This window comes from Phyllobates terribilis, unplaced genomic scaffold (genome assembly GCF_046119375.1).
Source record: "Phyllobates terribilis strain yellow unplaced genomic scaffold, ASM4611937v1 Scaffold_5__5_contigs__length_657084704, whole genome shotgun sequence".
In the NCBI taxonomy this organism is placed as follows: Eukaryota; Metazoa; Chordata; class Amphibia; order Anura; family Dendrobatidae; genus Phyllobates; species Phyllobates terribilis.
The window spans coordinates 301176714-301198993 of record NW_027362765.1 but is presented as its reverse complement, the minus strand read 5'-3'; the positions used below and the strand labels follow the sequence as shown (position 1 = coordinate 301198993).

The 22280-nt window shown below is 45.8% G+C and overlaps 1 long non-coding RNA gene across 1 annotated transcript in view; it reads right to left on the bottom strand.

Moving 5' to 3' along the window:
* LOC141273076 (uncharacterized) overlaps positions 1–22280 on the bottom strand; it is a 67595-nt gene that overhangs the window by 9264 nt on the left and 36051 nt on the right. Inside the window, exon 3 of the long non-coding RNA XR_012322058.1 lies at positions 17879–17959. This is a non-coding gene — a long non-coding RNA (uncharacterized lncRNA). The remainder of the gene's footprint in view (positions 1–17878; positions 17960–22280) is intronic.

Below are 22280 nucleotides of genomic sequence, written 5' to 3'. Positions count from 1 at the left end.
ACACTTCAAGTTCTACCCTCTATGTTTTCCCACCGATCGGGTTAAGGTGGCATTCATTATGTCTTACCTGGCGGGTGATGCCTTGGAATGGATCAACCCCCTATATGAAACACAGGATCCGATCCTCCTGGACCTAATGGCCTTCCTGGTGGCCTTTCTAATGGTCTTCGATGATCCTAACCCGGAGGCTCCTGCTGAAGCTTCACTTCCCAATATCCCGGAGCAGCCCCAATGGGTAATGTGTGTGGGTAGCGCAATAGTCCTCCAGCCCAATGAGACTACTGCCCACCCGGAATCCTCACAGGGTGACTACGCTTTCCGGAATACTTCTCCCAACCTCAAGAGGCAGTCCAGACGTGCTAGACGTAGAGGCAAGCCGTCACGCCAGGGTCTGTCCTCCCTGAGACCTCCTGACCCCAACCTTGAAGTCCCTACTGAAGCTTCATCTCCCTGTATCCCGGAGAAGCCCCAACGGGTAATGTGCGTGGGTAGTGCACCAGTTCTCCTGCCCGAAGAGACTTCTGCCCATCCAGACTCCACACAGGAGAACTTCCTGCACCCGGCATCAGATGCTTCACCCACTTTAACCGGTGTGCATGTCCAAGGATGCTCCAAAGCTGTGGTTACCTCAGAGTCTGTGCACCTCTACTACCTGGCGGAGGACCCCCTGTTGCCTCCTGAATCCTCCGGGATACCACTCGATGACAAATGGAGAGAGAATTCTCTACACCCGGTACTCGATACTTTGTCCGCTTCGTCCTGTGAGCCTGACAATGGGTACCCCAAAGTGGTAGTTACCCCCGAGTCTCTACACCCCTCCGACCAGGCGGAGGACCTCCAGTTGTCTCCTGAACCCTTCGGGGTGCTACCTGGTAGCGAAAGGACAGAGACTCTCCTATACTCTGTACCTGATACCTCGCTCGCTTCGTCCAGTGAGTCCAACCTAGTGTACTCCGAAGCAGAGGTTACTCCCGAGTCTCTATACCCCTCCGACCAGGCGGAGGACCTCCAGTTGTCTCCTGAACCCTTCGGGGTGCTACCTGGTAGCGAAAGGACAGAGACTCTCCTATACTCTGTACCTGATACCTCGCTCGCTTCGTCCAGTGAGTCCAACCTAGTGTACTCTGAAGCAGTGGTTACTCCCGAGTCTCTACACTCCTCTGACCAGGCGGAGGACCTCCAGTTGTCTCCAGAACCCTTCGGGGTGCCACCTGGTGGTAAATGGACAGAGACTTTCCTATATCCTGGATCTGATACCTCGCTTGCTTCGTCCAGTGAGTCCGACCTAGTGTACTCTGAAGCAGAGGTTACCCGTGAGTCTCTACACCCCTCTGACCAGGCGGAGGACCGCCAGTTGTCTCCAGAACCCTTCGGGGTGCCACCTGGTGGAGAATGGACAGAGACTTTCCTATACTCGGTACCCGATACCTCGCCTGCTTCGTCCAGTGAGTCCGACCTAGTGTACTCTGAAGCAGATGTTTTCTCTGAGCCTCTGCACTCTTCTGACCCGGCGGAGGACCTCCAGTTGTTTCCTGAATCCTCCGGGGTACCACCAGAAAACAAAGAGACAGTGACTTTTCCTCATTATGTACCTGATAACCCGTCTATTTCTTCCTGTGAGCTTGACAGGATGTACCTCGAAGCAGAGATTACCCCCAAGTCTCTGTCCCCCTCCAACCCGGTGGAGGACTTCCAGTTGTCTCCTGTACCCTCTGGGGTGCCACCTGAAAATATGTGGAGAGAGACTTCCTTGTGTGCTGTTCCTGGTACTCCACCCGTTTCGTCTGTTGCTAAGGGTGGCTGGATGGGAGGTAGCATCCTAGCTACCCAGAGGAGACCAGTTTTTCCAGTGGACAGGGGAAGTGATCTCTTCGAAGTGAAGAATTGGCCCTCGAATTCCCTGCGGAAGATTCTGGCAGGCCTGAAGAAGAGGGGGCGTAAGGGGGGGGGTACTGTAACATACCTGGCGGCGTCCTTGCATAGTGGTCCATCTCCCACTGTGCAAGAGCGCGCACTTGATCTCCTGTCCAGAATGTCTCTCTGGCTTCCCTCCATGCTGTCTGTTTGTGTCTGTTTCTGCTGCTTAAGGGCGGCGCCCGATCACTTCCTGCTTTTTGTACCTGCTGTGGGTCACACCCCTTGTGCGTCCTCAGCCTATTGCTGTCTGTCACCTGGTATATAGCTCAGCTGCTCCCATCTATCCCTGCCTGAGCATAGTGTTTCATTCAGTGTGTGCTTGCACTCTGAAGGTGCCAGGTCCCGTTCTGTGTTCTCTTGTCTGCCTATCCTGGAGGCTGTATTTCCAGGCCTGTCTGAACACGCTCCTAGCCTGTTCCTCCTGCCTTCTAGGGGCCGATTACCTAGACCTGTTCCTGTATCTTGTCTGACCTGTCTGAACACGCTCCTAGCCTGTTCCTCCCGCCTTCTAGGGGCTGATTACCTAGACCCGCTCCTGTATCTTGTCTGTCCTGTCTGAACACGCTCCTTGCCTGTTCGTCCTGCCTCTCTGGGGGCCGTATTCCCAGACCCGCTCCTGTATTCCGCTGCAGTGTCGGTCTCCTCCGTACACTCAGTTCCAGTCTGAACTCTCTCCTATCCTTTACCTGTTTTGCCTCTATGTCCGTTCCCTTCCTTTTTCTGCAGAGTCTGAACTCGTACCTAACTCCTGCTTGTTGTCTTTGTACTCCCGTTTGTGAGTTTGTGGTCCACTCGCTAATTCTCTGCTAGTACCCTGTGGGTGTCTGGCTCTGCCTTTCCCTTCCTGTCTGTTCCGTGTGAACAGAGCCCTGTCCCCCCTACTCAGCCTTGCCTGCTCTGACTCCTTTGCTCACCGCTCCGGCGGTTCTAGCCTGCTCTGACTCCTTTGCTCACCGCTCCGGCGGTTCTAGCCTGCTCTGACTCCTTTGCTCACCGCTCCGGCGGTTCTAGTCTGCCCTGCTTCTGCCCGCTGCTCCGGCAGTCCTGTCCTGCCCTGCTTCTGCCCGCTGCTCCGGCAGTCCTGTCCTGCCCTGCTTCTGCCCGCTGCTCCGGCAGTCCTGTCCTGCCCTGCTTCTGCCCGCTGCTCCGGCAGTCCTGTCCTGCCCTGCTTCTGCCCGCTGCTCCGGCAGTCCTGTCCTGCCCTGCTTCTGCCCGCTGCTCCGGCAGTCCTGTCCTGCCCTGCTTCTGCCCGCTGCTCCGGCAGTCCTGTCCTGCCCTGCTTCTGCCCGCTGCTCCGGCAGTCCTGTCCTGCCCTGCTTCTGCCCGCTGCTCCGGCAGTCCTGTCCTGCCCTGCTTCTGCCCGCTGCTCCGGCAGTCCTGTCCTGCCCTGCTTCTGCCCGCTGCTCCGGCAGTCCTGTCCTGCCCTGCTTCTGCCCGCTGCTCCTGCAGCCCCGTCCTGCTCTGTTCTTGCCCACCGCTTCGGGCGTTCCCTCTCTGCTGTGGTTGTCTACCGCATCTGCGGTTCTGTGACCCAGTCTGTACTGGGTCTTAACCTTTCTGTGCTCCAGCCCGTCCTTTCGGCCAGTACCTCCCTGCCTGCATACTCGCCTGTATCCACCCATCTGCATACCTGCCGTGTTTGCTTATATCCACCAGTCTGTGCCAGCCTAACCTGCCTGTTCCTGAGTCCCAGTGTGTACTGGGTCCTATCCCGCCTGTGTTCCTACCTGCTAGTGCCTCCCTGTCTGCACTCTAGCTGTGCTTGCCTGTACCCCTCTACCTGTATTGTTCCTGAGTCCCAGTGTGTACTGGGTCCTATCCCGCCTGTGTTCCTACCTGCTAGTGCCTCCCTGTCTGCACTCTAGCTGCGCTTGCCTTTACCCGCCTGCCTGCATACCAGTCGTGCCTGCCTATACCCTCCAGTCTGTGCGCCAGCCTAACCAGCCTGATCCAGTAATCCCTGTGTGGGTCAACCCCCGTGTCCGGAGTTTGACCTGGAGTAGCACCTGGTCCCTCTGCCCGGTTTCTCCCTGGTGCACTGGCGTCGTATGCCGTCGTGCCATCTTGGTCGGATCGGCCAGATACTTAGTCACGCCCCTCCAGGCACTCTCCGGTTCATGGTCCAGTGGAATCACTACAATCACACGCACACGCCGCTCAGCCCGGGCGTGTGCATAACACTCTGAAGGGAGTAGTACACACCATTGTAGGAAATCTTCAGTTTCTTGGCAATTTCTCACATGGAATAGCCTTCATTTCTAAGAACAAGAATAGACTGTCGAGTTTCACATGAAAGTTCTCTTTTTCTGGCCATTTTGAGAGTTTCATAGAACAAACAAATGTAATGTTCCAGATTCTCAACTAGCTCAAAGGAAGGTCAATTTTATAGCTTCTCAAATCAGCCAAACCATTTTCAACTGGGCTAACATACTTGTGCTAGGGTTTTCTAGGGTTTTCTAAACATCCATTAGCCTTCTTACACAGTTAGCAAACACAATGTACCATTAAAACACTGGAGTGGTGGTTGTTGGAAATGGGCCTCTATACACCTATGTAGATATTTCAATAAAAACAAGACGTTTGCAGCTAGAATAGTCATTTACCACATTAACAATGTATAGAGTGCATTTCTGATTCGTTTAATGTTAGCTTTATTGAAAAAAAATGTGCTTTTCTTTCAAAAATAATGAAATTTCTAAATGACCCCAAACTTTTGAACGGTGGCTTGGTTCTGATTCTCTGTGTCCATAGTTACGACCACTAACAACTAAATAACTGTCACTATATGAGTGGTCATAACCATAGATACCTAAGCTACTGCAATGCCATGCACATGGGGTAAGCAACATAGCTAATCAGAAGAACTATACTACATTTCTAATTGGAGGTATTTGCTAATATTATTACACCTGTACACATTTGGATAGGATCTTGGAGATGGGAATACTCCTTTAATTACAAAAATAATAGTTCATCTGTGTCATAGAAATATTGAAAATATTCTTTCTCCCCCTGAAACACCTCTTCATCCCCCCCTCCCCTATAGTATTGGTCAGAGGAGAAGAGCTGGCAATCCACCGTCTGTCTGTATGCAAATTAACACACACAGATAAGAGTTGCCTTGTAAGCAAATGCTAGCACAAGGGGTGCTACCAACCTAATTAACATGCGAGTATGTTTTCCAGTGACACAGGCGTGTGAGAAATTTACAGCTAGATGAGGAAAATGTATTCTCGGGCTTCAAAGGGAATTCAACAAATCTTTAGCTGGGCCAGCGCCGACACGGAATATATGATATCTAAAGTTCCATACCTCCGTTAATAATGGGACCCATATTTTTAGCGGCAGGATCAGCTAAAGAACAATATGCTTATTTTTCCGTAGCTGTGAGCCCCTCCGGGGAGCTGTGGCGCAAAAGTACTAGAATAACGAATCGCAGCTACTCCATGTGTGGTCTCTACGGAAAGGTAAATTCATAATAGAAAATATAGTATCACTTTCGGGCTTCTGCGGTCGACCAGCGATATGTTATCCCAGAAGTTAGAGATTCTAATAAAAATATGAAGGCTGGAGCACAGCCCACATAACGTCAGCACAGGGGGTGTATGGGCCGGTCTCCCCCTTGGGCATAAAACACCCAGTCGACGATGAATCAGTACTCATGTTGGAAGTACTGTACATATTGATGTGTAACACGGGTCACGTTCGTTGAATGGTCCAATAGAAGCACTTCCCTCCAGCTATACTGAGTCGTCTCTGCGAACTTTATAGTAAGTTTCTTCTTTAATCCTGTTTATGTTGTGGAACTGTCTATTCTGTACTGTAAATGTCCCCTTTGTAAAAACCTTGTATATTTTTTATAACACTGCCTCCATTTTCGATTAAATACACTGCTCAAAAAAATAAAGGGAACACTTAAACAACAGAATATAACTCCAAGTAAATCAAGCTTCTGTGAAATCAAACTGTCCACTTAGGAAGCAACACTGATTGACAATCAATTTCACATGCTGTTGTGCAAATGGAATAGACAATAGATGGAAATTATTGGCAATTATCAAGACACCCTCAATAAAGGAGTGGTTCTGCAGGTGGGGACCACAAACTACATCTCAGTACCAATACTTTCTGGTTGATGTTTTGGTCACTTTTGAATGTTGGTTGTGCTTTCAGACTCGTGGTAGCATGAGACGGACTCTACAACCCACAGAAGTTGCTCAGGTAGTGCAGCTCATCCAGGATGGCACATCAATGCGAGCTGTGGCAAGAAAGTTTGCTGTGTCTGTCAGTGTAGTATCCAGAGGCTGGAGGCACTACCAGGAGACAGACCAGTACCACAGGAGATGTGGAGGGGGCCGTAGGAGGGCAACAACCCAGCAGCAGGACCGCTACTTCCGCCTTTGTGCAAGGAGGAACAGAAGGAGCACTGCCAGAGCCCTGCAAAATGACCTCCAGCAGGCCACAAATGTGCATGTGCCTGCACAAACGGTTAGAAACCAACTCCATGAGGGTGGTTTGAGGGCCCGACGTCCACAGATAGGGGTTGTGCTCACAGCCCAACACCGTGCAGGACACTTGGCATTTGCCACAGAACACCAGGATTGGCAAAGTCGCCACTGGCGCCCTGTGCTCTTCACAGATGAAAGCAGGTTCACACTGAACACATGTGACAGACGTGACAGAGTCTGGAGACGCCGTGGGGAGCGATCTGCTGCCTGCAGAATGACCAGTTTGGCAGTGGGTCAGTAATGGTGTGGGGTGGCATTTCTTTGGAGGGTCGCACAGCCCCCCATGTGCTCGCCAGAGGTAGCCTGACTGCCATTAGGTGCTGAGATGAGATCCTCAGACCCCTTGTGAAACCATATGCAGGTGCGGTTGGCCCTGGGTTCCTCCTAATGCAGGACAATGCCAGACCTCATGTGGCTGGAGTGTGTCAGCAGTTCCTGCAAGATGAAGGCATTGAAGGTATGGACTGGCCCGCCCGTTCCCCAGACCTGAATCCGATTGAGCACATCTGGGACATCATGTCTCCATCCACCAACGTCACATTGCACCGCAGACTGTCTAGGAGTTGGCAGATTCTTTAGTCCAGGTCTGGGAGGAGATCCCACAGGGGACCATTGGCAACCTCATCAGGAGCATGCCCAGGCATTGTAGGAAGGTCATACAGGCACGTGGAGGCCACACACAATACTGAGCCTCATTTTGACTTGTTTTAAGGACATTACATCAAAGTTGGATCAGCCTGTAGTGTGTTTTTCCACTTTAATTTTGGGGGTGACTACAAATCCAGGCCTCCATTAGTTAATACACTTGATTTCCATTGATGATTTTTGTGTGATTTTGTTGTCAGCACATTCAACTTTGTACGGAACAAAGTATTCAATGAGAATATTTCATTCATTCAGATCTAGGATGTGTTATTTGAGTGTTCCCTTTATTTTTTTGAGCAGTGTATAAAATGTAATAGTCTTGTTTCTTTTGCTCTGTAATCGTTCCCTCCCACGAAGTCATATACGCTACCAGAAAGCAGGCGTCTGACCAGGCCTGTATTATATTTGAAATCTGGCCGGTGGTGGCAGCAAACAATAATAATTGGGTTATCCTGAAGCTGGAAGTAACCGCACGGGGGCGTATATACATATTCCATGCATTGGAATCCAGAGGTGTGATGCCATACGCTTTCTGCTCTTATGACGATAGCTACGTAGTGAGTAGTTGGGATCATGTGCTCGGGAATCCCTGCTCAATCCTGTGAATTCTTGACAAAGTGACGGCAGTGGTGGGATATTGTGTGATCTCCCCGGTGTCGTCCCTGACGTCACTGACAATCTGTATTCAATAACCGTACAGTGTTTTTGGCAGATATCAATAGGGTGCTCTCATTTTTTTATATATCACTGTACAGACAGTGCTCATTGAGAGCCACTGCCTCTATTGATCTTGGTGACGATGCTTTAACAGCGTAATAAAAGTTATAGCCATTTACATAACATGGGTTGGAGAATCTACAACGCGCTTAGTCATTAAGTATAAAAATATTTGATTAAGAGATTAACATAAAAAATAATAAAAATAATAATAGTACAATATAACATTTAATATTAACCCCTTGACCACAAAGCATTTTTTCACCTTCCTGACCAGGCCAATTTTTTTTAATTCTGACCACTGTCACTTTATGAGGTAATTACAGTACTCTGGAACACTTCAACGGATCCCGGTGATTCTGAGACTGTTTTTTCATGACATACTGTACTTCATGATAGTGGTAAAATTTATTTGATATGACTTACGTTTATTTGTGAAAAAATCGGAAATTTGGTGAAAATTTTTAAAACTTTGCAAATTTCAAAATTTTAATCTGTATGCCCTTAAAACAGAGATATGTCACACAAAATAGTTAATAAATAACATTTCCTACATGTGTACTTTACATGAGCTCTATTTTGGAACCCCAATTTTTTTTTCGTTAGGAAGTTCTAAGGGTTAAAAATTGACCAGCGATTTCTCATTTTTCCAACAAAATTTACAAAACCATTTTTTTTAGTGACCATATCATATTTGAAGTGACTGTGAAGGGTCTATATGACAGAAAATACCCAAAAGTGACACCATTCTAAAAACTGCACCCCTCAAGGTGCTCAAAACCACATTCAAGAAGTTTATTAACCCTTCAGGTGCTTCACAGGAATTTTTGGAATGTGGAAGGAAAAAATAAGCATTTAACTTTTTTTTTACAAAAATGTTACTCTAGAGCCATTTTTTTTACTTTCACAAGGGTAACAGGAGAAAATGGACCCCAAAATTTGTTGTGTAGTTTCTCTTGAGCACACCAATACCCAATGTTTGGGGGAAAACCACTGTTTGGGCGTACGGCAGAGTTCGGAAGGAAATGAGTGCCATTTGGCTTTTTGAATGTAAAATTTGCTTGCATAATTAACGGACGACCATGTCATGTTTAGAGGGCCGCTGATGTGCCTAAACAGTGGAAACCCCTCACAAGTGACACCATTTGGAAACTAGACCCCTCAGGGAACTTATCTAGATGTGTGATGAGCACCTTGAACCCCCAGGTGCTTCACAGAAGTTTATAACATTGAGCCGTAAAAAAAACATTTTCACATTTTTCCCACAAAATGTTTTTCAGCCTCCAATTTTGCATTTTTGTTGTGCAATTTCTCCTGAATAAGCCGATACCCCATATATAAGGAAAAACTACTATTTGGGCATACGGCAGAGCTTGGAAGGGAAGGAGTGCCATTTGACTTTTTGAATGTAAAATTTGCTGGAATAATTAGCAGACGCCATGTCGCGTTTGGGGAGCCCCTGATGTGCCTAAACAGTGGAAACCCCCCACAAGTGACACCATTTTGCAAGCTAGACACCTCAGGGAACTTATCTAGATGTGTGGTGAGCACTTTGAACCCCCAAGTGCTTCACAGAAGTTTACAACATTGAGCCGTGAAAATAAAAAAAATAAAAATAATATCCTGCAAGAATGTTTTTTAACACAAAATGTTGCATTTTCACAAGGGTAACAGGAGAAAATGGACCCCAAAATTTGTTGTGCAATTTCTCTTGAATATGCAATGTCAAAAACTACTTTTGAGGCTTAGTGCAAAGCTCAGAAGGGAAGACGCACCATATTGGAGTTCAGATTTTGTTGGACTGGTTTGAGGGTGCCATGTCACATTGGTAGAGCCCCTGAGGTGCCAGATCAGCTGAACCCCCCCCCCCATAAGTGACCTCATTTTAGAAACTACACCTTTCAATGAATTTGTCTAGGGGTGCAGTGATCATATTGACACCACAAGTGTGTCACACAATTTTATACCATTGGGCAGTGAAGAAAAAATAATTACATTTTTACCACGAAAATTTTGTTTTAGCCCCAGATTTTATATTTTCACACTGGGAAATGGATAAAAATCGCACCAAAATTTGTCCAAAAATTTCTGCTGAATGTTGAAATACCCCATATGTGGCTGTACAGTACTGCTTACCCACTCGGCGAGACTTGGGAGGCACGCATCGCTTTTTGCCTCCTGGAGGCCAGATTTTTCAAGAACAGTTTGCGGATTCCATATACAGAGACCCTACGAGCTAGAAGAGCAGAATCCCCCTCAAGTGACCCCATTTTGGAAATTATACCCCTTTGTGGATTTATCTACAGGTGTAGTGATTATTTTGACTTGATGGGTGTTTTCTAGAAACAAGCACAGTGGATGTTGTTAAGTAAAGATTGCAAACCGCCATTGTAGTGACCAGTACGCTGTAGTGACCAGTACATTGTAGTGAACAGTACATTATGAACAGCTCGTTCTTCTGGAGACATGCACCCATAAATTAGGCAGGCTGTTATTGCTATAGGAATGCCAAACATGTGGACGTCAACTGCGGTTTAGACACACACTGGAGTGCAGAATGGAGGGGGAACTTTGGATTTGGGAGCGCAGAATTCGATGGATTTCTTTTGGAGGGTGAGGAGCCATTTAGTTTTTCCAGAGCCTTTGTGCTACCAGTAATGTGTAAGCCCCTATATTATTGTTAACAGATGACGGACCTGATTGGGGGCTTTTTCTGTGAATAAAAGTTGAAGCTTTTATTGGGAACATTTTACATAACATTTTGGATCACGTTTTTCCTGAGCTCTACGCTGAACACTTACATTGGGGTTTCCATCTAAATCTCTGAGTGATGTGATTTAGATGAAATCCCCAAGGGATCCATTCACTATAATGAGGCAGTAGGGTTAGTCTGGACTCCATCTGACCTCTGTTCAGCATCGTCCTTCTTTTCAGAAGTGCATAGAACTGTGGCTGACGGCACTTTTATGCACGCCTAATAAAAAGATGGACACCGTGGGATCACATGTCCTACGGCGTCAATGTAATAGTGAGGAAGGATGTAACCTTACCCTGGCACTGAAGTAGTTAAAATAACATGTTCCCCCTAGTTAGATCTCTCTGAACTGCTGTCAGACCAAGTTAAGTGGTTAGATTCAGTGGTGGTCCAGTCAGTAGAGTAGAGGGGAGAACGTAGTGTCATGGTCAGGCATGGAGTGTGTTAACATAGTTCATTGTGGGGCTGTAGTACTTTTAATCAGCCACAAGATGCCACTGTTGGGCACAGTTGTTAGTGAGAGTCTGTTAGCAGGATTACAGACATGCAAGGCAGTTGCTAGGCAGATGGCTTAGTGGGTGGAGCCTCTGGGTGTGCTAAAAATAGCTGCAACCATTATTTTCAGTCAGTTGGAGTCCTGCCAGAGTTGTGATAGGAAGCCTTACGGACAGTCAGAGATATTGGCTGCTAGGGTAAACGGGAGCTCCCTACTCTCAGACAGTGGCTCAACAGTGTAAATACCTCCTCACACAGGAGTCCCATTAGTCGGCCGGAGAAACTCAACGGAGGTATTGAGGACCTGGGGCACGTCTAGTCTGCAGGTAGCAGAGGAAGATAGGACTCCAGGCTAAGCCGTGAGGAAGATATAGGATCCGGATATACTGTCATTGGTGAGGATACTTCTCTTCAGCTAGAGAATAGAGTTAGAGAGATGCTTCACCTAAAGAGGGCACCAGGACTGAAGATGTTTCTAGCACCTGTATGGAGGATGAAAACCTGTTGGGCCTTATTCAATGTACATGACTGTAAATACTGTATATATTTCTCTCCCCCAAGTAAAATCCCAGTTATGGTTAAGAACTTCATGTCCTCTGAATTTATTGCTGTCCTGGTCCCAGAAGAGAAATGTCTGGAGACAGCCGCGATCGGATGGTCTGAAATAAATTAAGAATGTCACATACCCAGCCACACATCAGAGGGAGGACACAAATTGTCTGTAGGGTGTCAAAGCGAGCAGGGGCTACAACTCGCCCACGACTACCTCGCTGGGGCACCTTACATCCACAGTGCCTCCATCTGCCTCATTACAGGGAATCTTCCGCTGGGGGTTCCGTCTGAATCACATATTTCAGAGATTTACATGGAAACCCCGGTGTAAGCACTCAGCGCAGAGCGCCGGATAAATGTGAGCCGAGCCTTACTGCAATCTTTGGGAGGCAGAATGAATAAATAAACAGCATGTGAAGAATTGGTTTTATATATTTTTTACGCCTTTCCTCGTACGGTATAAGTGATGAGATTACTTTATTCTGCGGTCGGTGATTGACAGCTGTCACACACTAAAAGGCTTTTTATTGTAAAAACAAGTTTTTGCATCTCCATATTTTGAGAGCTATAATTTTTCTATATTTTTGCTGACAGAGTCATGTAAGGGCTTGTTTTTTGCGGGACAAGTTGACGTATTAATTGGCACCATTTTTGGGCATGTGACATTTTTTGATTGCTTTCTATTTTGTTTTTTGGCAGGCAGAATAAACAAAATCCAGGAGTGAATTCAGGAATTGTTTTTTGGGGATTTTTTTATGCCTTTCCGCGTGTGGTAAAATTGATAAGGCAGATTTATTCTTCGGGTCAGTGCGATTACAGCGATACCACATTTATATATTTTTTTACGTTTTGGCGCTTTAACAAAATAAAAACTATTTTATAGAAAAAATAATTATTTTGGCATCGTTTTATTCTGAGAGCTGTAACTTTTTTATTTTTCTGCTGACGGAGCTGTATGGCGCTTGTTTTTTTGCGGGACAAGATGACGTTTTCAGTGGTACCATATTTATTTACAGGCGTCTTTTTGATGGGGTTTTATTCTACTTTTTGTTTGGCGGTATAATGATAAAGCATCATTTTTTGCCCTGTTTTTTACCTCTTCTTTTTTTTTTACGGTGTTCACTGAAGGGGTTAACTAGTGGGCCAATTTTATAGGTCGGGTTGTTACGGACGCGGAGATACTAAATATGTGTACTTTTATTGTTTTTTTTTTACACAGATAAATATATTTATTGGATTAATATATATATTTTTTTATTATTTTATTTTGTGATTTTTTTAAAAAAAATATTTTTCTAATTTTTATTAACCCCTTAAGCACCGGAGCATTTTTTCGTTTTTGCATTTTCGTTTTTGCTCCCCTTGTTCCCAGAGCCATAGCGTTTTTATTTTTTGGTCAATATGGCCATGTGAGGGCTTATTTTTTGCGGGACGAGTTGTACTTTTCAGCGCCATTAATAGTTTTACCATATCCTGTACGGGAAAACGGGAAAAAAATGTGGTAAAATTGCAAAAAAAGTGCAATACCACAGTTGTTTTTTATTTATTTTTTTTACCACGTTCACTGAATGCTAAAACTGACCTGCCCTCCTCATTCTACAGGTCATTACAAGTTCATAGACACCAAACATGTATAGGTTCTTTTATATTTAAGTGGTGAAAAAAAATTCAAAAATTTGGTAAAAAAGAAAATAAAAAAATAGCGCCATTTTCTAAGACCCGTAGCGTCTCCATTTTTCGTGATCTGGGGCTGGTTGATGGCTTATTTTTTGCGTGCCGGGCTGACGTTTTAATTGATAACATTTGGGGTAGAGCCGATGTTTTGATCGCCCGTTATTGCATTTTATTGCAATTTTGCGGCGACCAAAAAACGTAATTCTGGCGTTTAGAATTTTTTTCTCGTTACGCCGTTTACCGATCGGATTAATTCTTTTTTTATATTGATAGATCGGGCGATTCTGAACGCGGCGATACCAAATATGTGTATGTGGGTTTTTTTTTTATATATATATTTTATTTTGAATGGGGCGAAAGGGGGGTGATTTAAACTTTTATATTTTTTTTTATATTTTTAAAAACTTTTTTTTTTTACTTTTTGCATGCTTCTATAGTCTCCATAGGAGACTAGAAGCAGCAACTATCCGATCGCCTCTGCTACATACAGGGGACGAGCAGGTCCCCTGCATGCAGCAGAAATGGTCCTGTGCTATGAGCGCCGACCACTAGATTGACAGCGGCATTTAACATGTTAACAGCCGCGGGTGGATCGCGATTCCACCCGCGGCTGTTGCGGGCACATGTCAGCTGTAAGAATCAGCTGACATGTGCTCCGTTCAGTGAGGGCTCAGCGCAGCAGCCCTCACTGAACGGGCAGTACGCAAATATGCGTACTAATACGTCCCCGGTAAGTAAGGGGTTAAATGTTTTATTACTGTTTTACATTGTCCCAGGGTGGGATATCAACTTCAAACTGTCAGATCACTGATCTTATGCTCTGCAATGCATCAGCACTGCAGAGCATCAGAGCAGCGTCTGCAGGCAAGAAGGAGGCGTCTCAGCTCCTGCTCTCTGAGCAGGCGCTGACAGGAAACCTTCCTGCAGGACCCTGAAGGACCCCGCGGCCATTTTGGGGCTGGGGATCACCATGGAGACCATCAACTCAACGCGATCACATTCCTCCCTCTGCGATGCCCTGCGATGTTGCTTTCACTACTGACAGCGGCATCACAAGAGTTAAACTCTCGCGATCGGTGCTAGCACCGATCGCGGGCGGTGTTGCGGGGTGTCAGCTCTCACACAGAGCTGACACCCGCATGTGATCGCGGTGGCTGTCAGCGTGAGCCCGCCTGATCACTGCGCCGTATATGTACTGCTCTTTGCAGAGCAGTACATGTATGGCGCATGTTGGGAAGGGGTTAAACAATGTATACAAAATAAGTAAACCATTTTTAAATTATAGTTTATTTTGCCATTTCACTGTTAGAAAAAGGATGCAGGGACCACATGAAGATATAGACCTGGCCCATTTTTCTTTTTTAAGGGTCATTACAACATAAGAAATGATTCCAGTGAGACATCTAGAGAAAATGGGAACAACTAGCTTGAACCTTTTTGGTGAACAATCTCTGCTCCTGGGCTGATGACAGACAGTTAACTTGTAGAGGATACTTGAACATTACAGTAAAGGGTTGTTTTTAGTGGATGACCTCAGTGGCACTGCTTCTTTTTCTTCAAGTAAGGGGTGGGGAACCTCCGGCCTGCGGGCCGTAAACCTTTTGCAGGGGACCGTAATCGGGCTGGCCACTGGCCCTTTAATTCATTCTTGCCCTGAGAGCACACTCAGGCAATGTTCACTACTGAACACTGCAGTGCATGCAATGAAGGATTACGCACTGACACTAGCCAATGCCAGCGTCTAGACATACTTTGTGGGTGGATTTAGCGTGTGATGTGCTCCTGTCGCAACAATGAAGACAGCAGAGGCAACCCCCATGTGATATATATGTTCCAGCCCCATTGTCTCCTATTGTATCATACTCCAGCCCCAGTGTCTCCTATGTGATGTGCAGCACAGACCAAAAGTTTGGACACACCTTCTCATTTAAAGATTTTTCTGTATTTTCATGACTATGAAAGTTGTACATTCACACTGAAGGCATCAAAACTATGAATTAACACATGTGGAATTATATACTTAACAAAAAAGTGTGAAACAACTGAAAATATGTCTTATATTCTAGATTCTTCAAAGTAGCCACCTTTTGCTTTGATGACTGCTTTGCACACTCTTGGCATTCTCTTGATGAGCTTCAAGAGGTAGTCACTGGAAATGGTTTTCACATCACAGATGTGCCCTGTCAGGTTTAATAAGTGGGATTTCTTGCCTTATAAATGGGGTTGGGACCATCAGTTGTGTTGTGCAGAAGTCTGGTGGATACACAGCTGATAGTCCTACTGAATAGACTGTTAGAATTTATATTATGGCAAGAATAAAGCAGCTAAGTAAAGAAAAACGAGTAGCCATGATTACTTTAAGAAATGAAGGTCAGTCAGTGCGAAAAATTGGGAAAACTTTGAAAGTGTCCCCAAGTGCAGTTGCAAAAACCATCAAGCGCTACAAAGAAACTGGCTCACATGAGGACCGCCCCAGGAAAGGAAGACCAAGAGTCACCTCTGCTTCTGAGGATAAGTTTATCCGAGTCAACAGCCTCAGAAATCGCAGGCTAACAGCAGCTCAGATTAGAGACCAGGTCAATGCCACACAGAGTTCTAGCAGCAGACACATCTCTACAACAACTATTAAGAGGAGACTTTGTGCAGCAGGTCTTCATGGTAAAATAGCTGCTAGGAAACCACTGCTAAGGACAGGCAAAAAGCAGAAGAGACTTGTTTGGGCTAAAGAACAGAAGGAATGGACATTAGACTAGTGGAAATCTGTGCTTTGGTCTGATGAGTCCAAATTTGAGATCCTTAGTTCCAACCACCGTGTCTTTGTGCAACGCAGAAAAGGTGAACGGATGGACTCTACATGCCTGGTTCCCACCGTGAAGCATGGAGGAGGAAGTGTGATGGTGTGGGGGTGCTTTGCTGTTGACACTGTTGGGGATTTATTCAAAATTGAAGGCATACTGAACCAGCATGGCTACCACAGCATCTTGCAGCGGCATGCTATTCCATCTGGTTTGCGTTTATTTGGACCATCATTTATTTTTCAACAGGACAATGACCCCAAACACACCTCCAGGCTGTGTAAGGGCTATTTGACCAAGAAGGAGAGTGATGGAGTGCTACGCCAGATGACCTGGCCTCCACAGTCACCAGACCTGAACCCAATCGAGATGGTTTGAGGTGAGCTGGACCGCAGAGTGAAGGCAAAAGGGCCAACAAGTGCTAAGCATCTCTGGGAACTCCTTCAAGATTGTTGGAAGACCATTTCTGGTGACTACCTCTTGAAGCTCATCAAGAGAATGCCAAGAGTGTGCAAAGCAGTCATCAAAGCAAAAAGTGGCTACTTTGAAGAACCTAGAATATAAGACATATTTTCAGTTGTTTCACACTTTTTTTGTTAAGTATATAATTCCACATGTGTTAATTCATAGTTTTGATGCCTTCAGTGTGAATGTACAATTTTCATAGTCAAGAAAATACAGAAAAATCTTTAAATGAGAAGGTGTGTCCAAACTTTTGGTCTGTACTGTATATGCTGCAGCCCCAGTGTCTCCTTTGTGATGTATATGATGCAACCCCAGTGTATCCTATGTGATGTATATGCTCCAGCCCCAGTGTCTCCTATGTGATATATATATGCTGTAACCCCAGAGTCTCCTGTATGATGTATATATTCCAGTCCCAGTGTCTTATATATGATGTATATACAACAGTCTAGGTGTTGCCTATGTGATGTGTATTCAGAAGTCTCAGTGCCCCCTATGTGATGTATATCCCTAGAACGCATACCTGGGGCCTTGCAGGCCCGCCCTGTTAATTGTTTTCTATTTTCTGCAAGATTACTTTAGTTAGAATTTTGAAACTCTAGGTATTCCTCAGGTATATAGTTGTTTGTCATTTTTGTTTGAGTTATTCCATGTTATTTGCACACGGGCCTAAAAGGCCCCAGGTATGTGAAAGTGTAGATTTTTATGGTCATGCGTTCTAGGGATATACAGCAGTCCCTGTGTCTGCTATGTGATGTATACTGCAGTCTCAGTGTGTAATATGTGATGTTCTACAGCAGTGTCAGCGTATACTATATGATGTATACATCAGTCAGTGTGTTCTATGTAATGTTTTTAGCAGTCGCAGTGTCTCCCATGTGATGTATATACAGCACTCTCAGTTTCTCCTATGTGATGTATATGGCAGTCTCAGTGTATCCTATGTGATATATATACAGCGGAACACCCACTGCTGGAGTTCTATAAATGTAACGTGAGCAGTGATGAATTTTCCACCTTGAGGAGACCTGCAGTGTAATATGCATTTGTATTCAGAACAACTTACTGCTGTGAGCAGTTCTTTACAAAACTTATCACAAAGAGTTGACTGCGCTCCAGACTGATGCAAACCTGGAAAAACAATTGCGAGTAGCAACATCATCAATACCATCTAACATCACAACCTTACCAAAGAGAAGCAGTTCCAGCCATGACATTAGGGGTGAATTAATTAAATGTTTGACCATATATAGCAGGATAAATTTAAAGTTGATAATTTTGTTCAGCCCCCGAATGATGGTATAAATATACAAAGGTTCCCCACCCCTGCTTCAAGCGAATGTGTCTCCACCTACCTTACATCCTCCACATGGTGGGTGCTGTCATCTCCTATTCCTTCCTTGGTTTTTCCGGTTCCACATCAGATGGGTGCGTACCTTAAAAAGACCACATAAGTACATGAAGTACATGTCATAAGGCAAGTTAATATTATTATCTTCTCCTATAATGACTGTTTATTTAAAAAGTTACTTTTCCTCTCTTGTTTTTCATTTTCTTACCCTTCCCCAGGCTGAATTAAGGGAAATTTATTGAGCGAGAGATGTCTGACAACACATAAGGTGAGAAGGACTAGGATGTATGTAGGTGAATACTGCGTCAGCACACAGACATGGGTGATATTGGGTACACGACCCAAGGGGAAACCTGAATATTTAGTTAGCGGCTTAACAGCCGAGGTGTTTATTTGTTGCTGTGTGAAAATAAAGATGTAGTAAAAGTAATTCTTGTAACAACCATCTAAACTAGAAGATGATGATCCCAAGAGCTAATTTTGTAAATATACCTTATTTACATAAGGTGCGCACACACTTTTACACGTTATCTTACATTCTTTATTAAGTTATATTTAGATATTTTGCTATTTTTGTGGAAGCTGAAAACTGTTTAAGTAAAACACATAACTTCATCTAGGTAACAGGTCCTTAAAGCACCACTTTTATTTCAGCACTGAAATCATGGCACTCATGTCCGTGTCCCTAGCCTTGTTATCAGGGCCGGTGTCAGCAACTGGGCAAATACTGGGGCTCTGAGCAGTTGGGGGGCCCACTCGCCGTCTTGGACACCAGCGCACTACTATGGGGCCCGCGAGTGGGCCCCCCCCACTTACTCAGGGCCCCGGCACAATACGTACCTCTCCCCGTTCCTCCGCGGGTCCTGTCTCTTCCGTGTCTCCTGTCTGTGAAGTCTCAGGTCAGAGGGCGCCATGATGTCTTTCCAGCAGACCCTCTGGTGAGCAGTCACAGCGCAGAGGGCGGGAGACGGCGATGCTTAGGAGTCCAGAGCTGATCAGCGGCAGTGAGGAGAGATGAGTATTTGATTTTTTTATTTTTTTTAATGCATGGAGGCATGGAGCATTATATAGGGCCCATTATATAGGGAGCATTATATGGGGTCCATATGGCATGGAGCATTTATATGGAGCCCATACAGCATAGAGCATTATATGGGGGCCAGTATAGTGTATGGAGCATTATACGTGGGCCAGTATTCTGCATGGATGATTATATGGGGCCCATACAGCACGGATCATTATATGGGGGCTGGTATTCTGCATGGAGCATTATATGGGAGCCAGTATTCTGTATGGAACATTATATGGGGGCCAGTATTCTGCATGGAGCATTATATGGGAGCCCGTATTCTGTATGGAGTATTATATGGGGGCTAGTATTCTGTATGGAGCATTATATGGGGTCCATTATTCTGTATGGAGCATTATATGAGGTTCATTTTTCTGTATGGAGCATTATATGGGGCTCATTTTTCTGTATGGAGCATTATATGGGGTCCATTATTCTGTATGGAGCATTTTATGGGGCTCATTATTCTGTATGGAGCAATATATGGGACACATAATACTGTATGGAGGACTATGTGGTGCCCATAATACTGTATGGAGGACTATGTGGTGCCAATAACACTGTATGGAGGACTATATTGTATGGTCTGCACTGTGCACTGCGAGGATTTGCCAGTTTCTGAGCTATTGTAGAATTTACAATAGATATCACTCATGTAATATAAGAATTAAGTGAGATCTTTGGCATTGTACTATATATATTTCTCTGCTGTATCTTTGCATCATGAATTGTGGTATGTGTTAAAGGGGCCCACTGAGGCTCTTTTGTCCGGGGCACACGAAAAACCTGGAGTCGGCCCTGCTTGTTATACTCATCAGCCGCCCCGTCTTCTGCTCTTTCTGGCGCCGCTCCAATCCCACGCCACCATCTTGTGATTGCAGCTACTGAACGGAAGGTAGTGGTCATAAGCTCTCAATACAAGTCTATGAGAACCTCGTTGTGGCCTCGTTCTGGCACTCATAGACTTAAGTTGAGTAGTGACGCCCATATCTCCCAGCAAACACTGGAGCGATCCGGCAGGTCATAACCTGCAGAAGACGACCAGAGCAGCACTGATTACAGATGAAGATGGCGCCTGGTGAGCAGTGGGGTATAGCCAATGGATGGTGGAAGGTCACGTGGCCACTGTGGGGCCAGTGAGTCTAGGGGCCTGGCACCAGCACTGGCCGCACCCCCTCCTGGGATCGCATTTTTGTCGCCATCATACTTTATGAGGGCTGCAAAGTTGTGAGAAGTGCTCTTCTATGCCCCACCAAATATTTTTTTTTGGGGGGGGGGGCGATAAGAACTTCTGCTATGGGACCCCATGATTCCTATGTACACCCCTTCTAGTGAGTATGATACAAGGGTCAGGGCACTTACATTAGTGGCACCACTCCAATGGTTAAATAAAAAAAACACTGGAGTAGTGCTTTAACCCCTTATTGACCGGGCCAATTTTTTTGAAATCTGACCAGTATCACTTTATATAGTAATAACTCTGGAATGCTTCGACATATCCCATTGATTTTGAGACTGTATTTTGTGATACATGATACTTTATAATAATGGTAAATTTAGGTTGATATGTTTTGCGTTTATTTATAAAAATATCAGAAATTTGACAAAAATGTTTTAAAAATTGCAATTTTCTAATTTTTAATCCCTTTTATCCCAATAGTCACAACACACAAAAACATTAATAAATCACATTTCCCTCATATCTGCTTTACATCAGCGTCATTTGTAAAGTGTTGTTTTATTTTGTTAGCATTTTAGAAGGTTTAAAAATGTAGCAGTAATTTTTCATTTTTTTCAAGTAAATTTACAAAACTTATTTTTATAGGGACCTGTTCAGTTTTGAAGTGACTTTGGGGGTCCTATATGTTGGAAACCACCCAAAAGTGATACCATTTTAAAAACTGCACCATTCAACGTATTTAAAATTGCTTTCAGGTAGTTCATTAACCCTTCTGGTTCTCTTCAGGAAGTAATGGAAAGTAGCATGAGAAGAATGAAAAAGTTTATTTTTACCACCACTGAGTACTCTCAAATCTAAATATTTTTCTATCTACTGGCTAACACGGTACAAGAATATCTATTTTCCTTGTATTTTTACCACCTAAATTTTGATAACTTCTGAACAGGCCACTATAGCCAGCAGACTCTAAGGCCGTTATTTTCCCTTTACCTGCCATGGCAAACATCAGGACCACACAATCAAGATCTCAGGGTGCCAATGAGATTAAAGAGGGAGCCCCCACACTCTGTTAACTATTTACCGTATTTTTCGGTCCATAAGACGCACATTCCCCCCCCACAAATTTGGGAGAAAAATGGGGGGTGCGTCTTATGGTCCGAAAGTAACTTACCAGTGGTGGTAGAGTGGGATCGGCGGCGGCGACAGCGGCAGCAGGCGGTGACAGCTGGTGGCTACAGCGGCAGCAGGTGGCAGTGGCTACAGCGTAAGCAGGTGGCGGCGGCGGCGACCAGCAGTAGGCGGCGGCAGAAAAGGTATCTGCCTGGGAGCCGGGGTCGGTTTCTCGCTGTGAGCGGCGTGAGCGGCTTCCGGTGCGCGCGGACATCTTTCTGAAGCTGATCTACAGGAAAATGGCCACTGGAGCCGGCGTATGCACTCTGCTACGCCGGCGGCCATTTTCCTGTAGATCTCAGCTTCAGAGAGATGGCCACGCGCACCAGCAGCCGCTCATGCCGCTCTGCCACGCTACTCACAGCAAGACACCGGCCCCGGTACCAGGCCCCAGCCACTACTCAGCCAGGCCCCAAGCCTCCAGCCACCACTCACCCAGGCCCCAAACACCAGCGCCAGCCATCACGCACCCAGGCCCCAAGCCCCCAGAGCCACCAACCACTCACCCAGGCCCCAAGCCTCCAGAGCCAGCCACCACTCACCCAGGCCCCAAACACCAGCGCCAGCCATCACTCACCCAGGCCCCAAGCCCCCAGCGCCAGCCACCACTCACCCAGGCACTCAAGCCCCCTAGCCCACCAGCACCAGGCCACCAGGCACCCAGCCCCAGACCACCAGCGCCAGACGCCCAGTGCAGGCCATCAGCGCCAGGCCACCAGGAGCCCAGCCCCAGGCCACCAGCACCAGGCACCCAGGCGACCAAAGCAAGCCAGGCCCGGCTTCCTGAAGGACCTTGCCTCCTGTGTCCCCCGCTACACGGCCCTTCCAGGTAAGATACCTATTCAGACTATAAGACGGACCCCCATCTTATCAAAAAAAATGTTTTCCTATTTTCCACCCCAAAACTTGGGGTGTGTCTTATGGTCCGGTGCGTCTTATAGTCCAAAAAATACAGTAGATTCTGTAGTCACTATTGACAGCAGAATC